General features: G+C 42.7%; 1 non-coding gene across 1 annotated transcript; it reads right to left on the bottom strand.

Moving 5' to 3' along the window:
• Nucleotides 1-3,161: 3,161 nt before the first annotated feature.
• TRNAG-UCC (transfer RNA glycine (anticodon UCC)) lies at nucleotides 3,162-3,234 on the bottom strand. The gene has a single exon. It is a non-coding gene; the product is annotated as a tRNA-Gly (tRNA).
• Between the last annotated feature and the right edge of the window lie 3,847 nt (nucleotides 3,235-7,081).

Raw genomic sequence — 7,081 nt, 5'->3', positions numbered from 1 at the left:
CATAACATTCCTTATTTATGACAGCCTAAACTGGGAGCTTCCCAAGTGTCCACTCCGGAGAATGGGTGTGTAAATTGCAGTATGTTCGTACTATGGAAAACTACTCAGCATTGAAAAAGAACTAAGTACTGGTACATGCAAAGGCAAGAATGAAGCTCACAGAGTGGTAAGTGAAAGAGGCAGGACCCAAAAGAGAATACATTGCAAAATTCCGTTTCTATAGTGTTCAAAAAACAGGCAAGATTAATCTAAGAGGATACAAGTCATATCCTCTTGGGGCGACATAAAGAAGGCCTCTGGGGGCTTCCCCGGTGGCGCAGTGGTTGAGCGTCCGCCTGCTGATGCAGGGGACACGGGTTCGTGCCCCAGTCCGGGAGGATCCCACATGCCGCGGAGCGGCTGGGCCCGTGAGCCATGGCCGCTGAGCCTGCGCGTCCGGACCTTGAGGTCCGCAACGGGAGAGGCCACAACAGTGAGAGGTCCGCGTACCGCAAAAAAAAAAAAAAAAATGAAGGCCTCTGGGGTGTTAGAAATGTGCTCTGTTCTGATCTGGGTGGTGGTGGCTTTGCAAATGCATTCATTTGTAAAAGTTCATTAAGCTGCTAACTTAAGATTTGCACTTTTACTTGTGTAATACCCCCATGTTTTAAAATGCTTAAGATTTTAAAATTATTTTAATCTGATTCATATAATGGTGTACAAGAAGCTAAGGTTCACCGTCAACTGTTGGTTCCTTGGAAGCAGGCTTCTTATCTTGGCTCGACAAACACAGACAGGGCACGGTGCTAGGCTCCAGGGACACAAGAGCAAAGATGAGGTCCCTGCCCTAGATAAATATTTGCTTTGATAACAAAGCGGGTGATGATGTTTGGAATCCACCAAATTCAGGATTGCGTTTTGTCCTGCTTGGTGAAAATGCAGCTGCATGAGAAGATCAAGTGACTGTTTTCCCCAAGAGGAAAAAGGTTTTGTAAAGGACCTATAACCCCCTCGTGGCATTGGGAGGGGATTAGACCTTCCTTACTGCAGACCACTCCTAAAGGAAAACCCTGCCAGGGACTGTAAAGAGCACAGATCAAAATTCATATCGGAGCCATCGTGAAGCAGGAGCTCTGTGTGCCATTTAGCTTCTAACAGACCTCCTGGGGACGTCTCGTTCTTTCTCTTGTACCCATGTTGGTTTGAGTTATGCTCTCTTTGCCTTATGCCTTCGTGTTCCTCACAAGAAGTTCCCAAATAAGAATGTAAGCCCGTTCCTTGTAAGAAAAATACTAAAACTTGACTCATTGTTTTGAGGAGGCTATTTATATATGTTAGGTTTGAATGATGTTCTGATATGATTTTTTAAAATAAATTTATTTTATTTAAGTGTATGATATTTTTATTTTATTTATTTATTTATAATTTTTAAATTTTATTTATTTAATTTATTTTATTTTTGGCTGCGTTGGGTCTTCGTTGCTGCACACGGGCTTTCTCTAGTTGTGGAGAGCGGGGGCTACTCTTCGTTGTGGTGCATGGGCTTCTCATTGCGGTGGCTTCTCTTTGTTGTGGAGCAGGGCTCTAGGCGCGGGCTTCAGTAGTTGTGGCACGTGAGCTCAGTAGTTGTGGCTTGTGGGCTCTAGAGCACAGGCTCAGTAGTTGTAGCACACCGGCTTAGTTGCTCCACAGCATGTGGGATCTTCCCGGACCAGGGGTCGAACCCGTGTCCTCTGCATTGGCAGGCGGATTCTTAACCACTGAGCCACCAGGGAAGCCCTGATATGACTTTTATACTTATCTTTTCCCAAGTTCCCAAATACTATCAGCCTATCCTTAAAATGCAAAACAACAACAAAATAAAACAAAAACAAAAACCCATTCCAAACAGAAACTGAGACAACTGTACATGTCTTTAACGATTTTAAAAGTACAATGAATATGAAACTGGTTACTATTGGAAAAGGATAGGCGTTGGACAAGTTTTCCTAATATTAACTCGTTTGTTCCACAAAGATCTGTTCATCGTCTTTTTCACTTTAGCTCACTTTTACTGACCATGTGGGAAACACTGTAATAGATAAAGCGGTGTCAGAGACAAATAATACACAGCTTTCACCTCCAGTAGTTTAACATACAACAGGAGGGACTTCCCTCGTGGCGCAATGGTTAAGAATCTCCCTGCCAATGCAGGGGACAAGGGTTCGAGCCATGGTCCAGGAAGATCCCACGTGTCACGGAGCAACTAAGCCTGTGCACCACAGCTACTGAGCCTGCACTCTAGAGCCCATGCACCACAACTACTGAGCCCGCATGCCACAACTACTGAGCCCACGCACCTAGAGCCTGTGCTCTGCAACAAGAGAAACCACTGCAATGAGAAGCCTGCGCACAGCAACAAAGAGTAGCCCCCTCTCACCACAGCTAGAGAAAGCCCACGCACAGCAACGAAGATCAAATGCAGCCAAAAAAGACAGGAATGAAGAGATCTACTGGTGTGGCAGATTAAATAATAACACAAGAATTAAATGAACTACATATGACTATGTAAGAACTTATTAAAATTCCTACAAAGACATCAAGAACAGGAAAAATGACATCATTAGACATGAGATGATTAAAAGCTATTTCCGTGCATATGTTATGCTGCCTTTTTGATAAAAAGGAGAGAAAATATTTGTATTTGCTTGTATACTTAAACTCTGGAAAAATTCATGAAAAATGAAGACAGAGGTTGTCCTAAGGCGGTGGGAAACCTGGACAAATGGGAAGAAGACCATCTTGTACTTGGAAACCTTCAAGTTTAAGGTCCTGGATTAAAACAAATCCAGGATTTGTTTTAATCAGGTACGTTAAGACACACAGACACAAAAATAACCATGATGAAGGAAGAAACTTATACTTACAGACCCCTAGAAACAGGAAGCACAACACACAGGGCCACATGGGGAAGCACCAGGGCTGGTCAGGAGGTAGAGGGAGGGGAGGGAAAATGTGGGAAGGAGGCTTCACTGTGGTTTCCAAGGGGAAGCAGGCTTAAGACTGGCTACTTTGACTTCCTGTTAAAAGATAAATAAGTACTAGTGATGATAAGCATAACTAACACTGATGTATGTTATATATGAAAGTTTGGGGTTTCAAAATTTTTTTTTGGCTACGCCATGTGGCATGAGGGATCTTAGTTCCCTGACCAGGGATTGAACCCATGCCCCCTGCAGTGGAAGTGCAGAGTCCTAACCACTGGACCACCAGGGAAGGCCCATGAAAGTTGTTAAGAGAGTAAAGCCTGAGTTCTCATCATGTGCAAAATTTTTTTTCTATTTCTTTAATTTTGTGTCTACATGAAATGATGGATGTTCACTAAACTCATCGTGATAATCACTTCATGAGGTATGTAAGTCAGATCATCATGCTTACACCTTAAACTTTTCTAGTGCTGTATGTCGATTATATCTCAATTAAACTAGAAGGAAAATAATGAAAAAAAAAGATCGGCTAGTCTGGTAACCTCAGTGGGCTCTGGGGCATAGGGGCTCTTCCTAGTTTCCTCATCCCTGGCCTGAGTGTGAGAGCCTGATAAAGGGGTGGTTGGGGCATGGATTGGTGGTTTGCACATGAAAGGCACACTTCCTTGCAGGCAAGTCCTTTACTATCTCCAGGAACTGGCCAACCGTGGGAGGGGAAGTACACTATCTCTAGGTTCAGCAAGGCCCCAAGATGTCAAAGCAGCAGGAAATATGGAAAATAAAAGACATGATCACTATAATGCTGCATGTAAAAAGATTATTAACATAAAGGTGCGTTTTCTCCCTCTTAGGATATCTGCCTGACTTGCAGCTCCACCTCCATCCAGGATGGCCCCAGTGGTCAGTTCTTCAATTTTACATCATGGTCCCTGGCCATGGCTGATTGGTCCAAAGTAGGCCCAAGATGAACCAATGAGATTCTCTCTTCTGAAAACCTGATACTTGAAACATAGAGACACAGGCAAAAAAATGTCTGGAGCTGAGTTCCCTCAAGGTCAATAACAATGATTCTCCATACCTGACTGTCCAGTATTGTAGCTGCTAGCCACATGTGGCTACTGAAGACTTGAACTGTGGCTGGTCTGAACTGAGATGGTACTGTAAGGGTAAATTACATGCCAGATTTTGAAGACTTCGTACAAAAACAAAATGTAAACTATCTCATTAATAAATTTTTATATTGATTCCATGTTGAAAGGATATTTTGGATATATTGGGTCAAATAAAATATATAAAAATTGGACTTCCCTGGTGGTGCAGTGGTTAAGAATCTGCCTGCCAATGCAGGAGACACGGGTTCGAGCCCTGGTCCGGGAAGATCCCACATGCCACAGAGCAAATAAGCCCATGCACCACAACTACTGAGCCTGCACTCTAGAGCCTGTGAGCTACAACTCCTGAGCCCATGTGCTGCAACTACGAAGCCTGCACGCCTAGAGTCCGTGCTCTGCAACAAGAGGAGCTACTGCAATGAGAAGCCCGCGCACCGCAACGAAGAGTAGCCCCCGCTCGCCACAACTAGAGAAAACCTGCGCACAGCAACGAAGACCCAACGCAGCCAAAACTAAATAAATAAATAAATAAATTTTTAAAAAAGGTGGTCACAGGTGCCAGTTTGGCTGATGACCTCCACCTTCTTCCTAACAAACCGTCGCCTCTCTGCCTCATTTCTTCCTCAGCCCTGCCCACAAAACCTTCTCATTCATTGCCTCATGCCTCCACCCTCACCTGCACATTTGTGCCCACCATCTATTCCACTTTAAGCCCAAGCCTCCCTATTAATACCTCCCACTAGAGTAGGTGAGTAATATTCCCTAAGACAGAAGTGATTTGGAAACCCAGCTCTCCCCCAAGAGCTGCAGGGACCTGGCCCCGATTCAAGCCCACACAACAGAAGCCAAATTACACACACAGTGGTGAAAGCATTTTTTCAAATCCCGCCCTTGTGTGAGTGCAGGTGGAACAAGCACTGGCTGACCACGTTGTTCAAACACAGGGAGATAACTGTACCCCCTGCCACTTAGTCTCCATTGCGTGGCTCTTCTCCAAGCCACTGGTCTCCAACTGTCCTTCTTTTTGATGTTTCCTCTTACTTTGCAGAGACTGCAAGGGAGTGCAGAGGGTAGTATGCTATTCTAAAGAGTTTGGGGCTTTATCCTATAGGACTGGGGAGCCACTGAGAGGTTTTTAAGAAGGTCAGAGTCATATTTTTGTCTTAGAAAATAAGTTCAATCTGATGGCATTGGTTAGGTCTCCCAGTGGTTTTACTTAGCAAGAAGTATCATGCAAGCAATCAATTTCAAAGGGACTTAAAGGTTTGAAAACAACTCAGCAAGGGTGCGGGAGCCTGCAGCTCCCTGGCTTCCAGAGCACCTGAGCTCCTGAGGTTTGCATGTCACCACCAGCCTCTTCTCCAGCTCTAATCAGAGCTGACTTTAAAGGGACAGGAGCTGTGAATGGAGCACCGCTGTCCCCTCCAGGAGAGCAGTGGTCACTCTGGGCACATCTGGGTCAGTTCAAAGCTGAAAAAGGCGGGAGCTGACGTGATCACTGGATAACCAGGATACTAGAATAAGGGCAGATACACAAGGTTCTGAAGTTCTGTCTACAAAGCAAATTGTGTTAAATTAGCCATGCTTCCTAATCTTTGTCCCATCCTGAAAAACATTTTAAAAAAGGATATTTGTGCATCTCACTGGAATCAACTTGAGGGAGCTTAGATAATTCTAAATGGAGCTTTGTGGATAATAATTACTTACATTTTCTTTACATGATATAAAAAATAAAAACAAAAATCTATGATACTATAAATTATTGGAAAAATAATAAAAACAAAGTATTGGGTAGATTTAAATTGATAACAATTCTGTGATTTTTTTTAAAAATGAAAAACTAGAGCATGCTTCCCTGCATCTAACTTTTTTATATCAAGTTTTATGTTTAAAATGTCTGCACACAATTCCTGATTCAGACATTTTTTTAAATTCCTTAACTATTTGTTTATTTATTTATTTTTAATTATTATTTATTTATTTATTTATTTTATTTTTATTTTTTTTTTAACATCTTTATTGGGGTATAATTGCTTTACAATGGTGTGTTAGTTTCTGCTTTATAACAGAGTGAGTCAGTTATACATATATATATGTTCCCATATCTCTTTATTTTTGGCTGTGTTGGGTTTTCGTTTCTGTGTGAGGGCTTTCTCCAGTTTCGGCAAGCGGGGGCCACTCTTCATCGCAGTGAGCGGGCCTCTCACTATTGTGGCCACTCTTGTTGCGGAGCACAGGCTCCAGACGCGCAGGCTCAGTAGTTGTGGCTCACGGGCCCAGTTGCTCCGCGGAATGTGGGATCTTCCCAGACCAGGGCTCAAACCCGTGTCCCCTGAATCAGCAGGCAGATTCTCAACCACTGAGCCACCAGGGAAGCCCCCTGATTCAGACATTTTAAATGATAATCTCTTCAATTTTTTTAAGCATAGTTAATTTACAATGTTGTGTTAGTTTCAAGTATATAACAAAGTGATTCAGTTATATATATATATATATATATATATAGCTATACAATAGGTCCTTCTTTACCTGTTTTATTTGGTACAGAGTGTATAGTACTGCACACATGTTAATCGCAAACTCCTAATTTATCTCCCCCACCCCATCCCTTTTGGTAACAATAAGTTTGTTTTCCATGTCTGTGAGTTTATTTCTGTTTTGCAAATAAGTTCATTTGTATCATTTTTTTAAATTCCACATATAAGTGATATCATATATTTGTCTTTATCTGACTTACTTCACTTAATATGATATTTTCAATCCCTGATAGTCATCATGGAGAAAAACCTTTCTTGGTGCAAGAAGTGGTGATAAAATGTGAAGCCATTCATAATTTTATGTAAGATTTTGTATAGCAGTAGGTCATGCATATAGGTATGAGCACAGAATCCATGTACCACTTGATTAATCTTCACGGATACCCAGTAGCAGCACCCAGATCAGGAAACAGAATGACATCAGCATCCCAGAAGCCCCATTCACACCCCATTCTCCCAGTAAATACTCTCCCGCCGTGCCCCCCCC

The sequence above is a fragment of the Lipotes vexillifer genome, unplaced genomic scaffold (assembly GCF_000442215.2).
Source record: "Lipotes vexillifer unplaced genomic scaffold, Lipotes_vexillifer_v1.1 scaffold285, whole genome shotgun sequence".
NCBI classification, from domain to species: domain Eukaryota; kingdom Metazoa; phylum Chordata; class Mammalia; order Artiodactyla; family Lipotidae; genus Lipotes; species Lipotes vexillifer.
The sequence above is the reverse complement of the archived record's forward strand: the minus strand, read 5'-3'. Positions and strand labels throughout refer to the sequence as shown.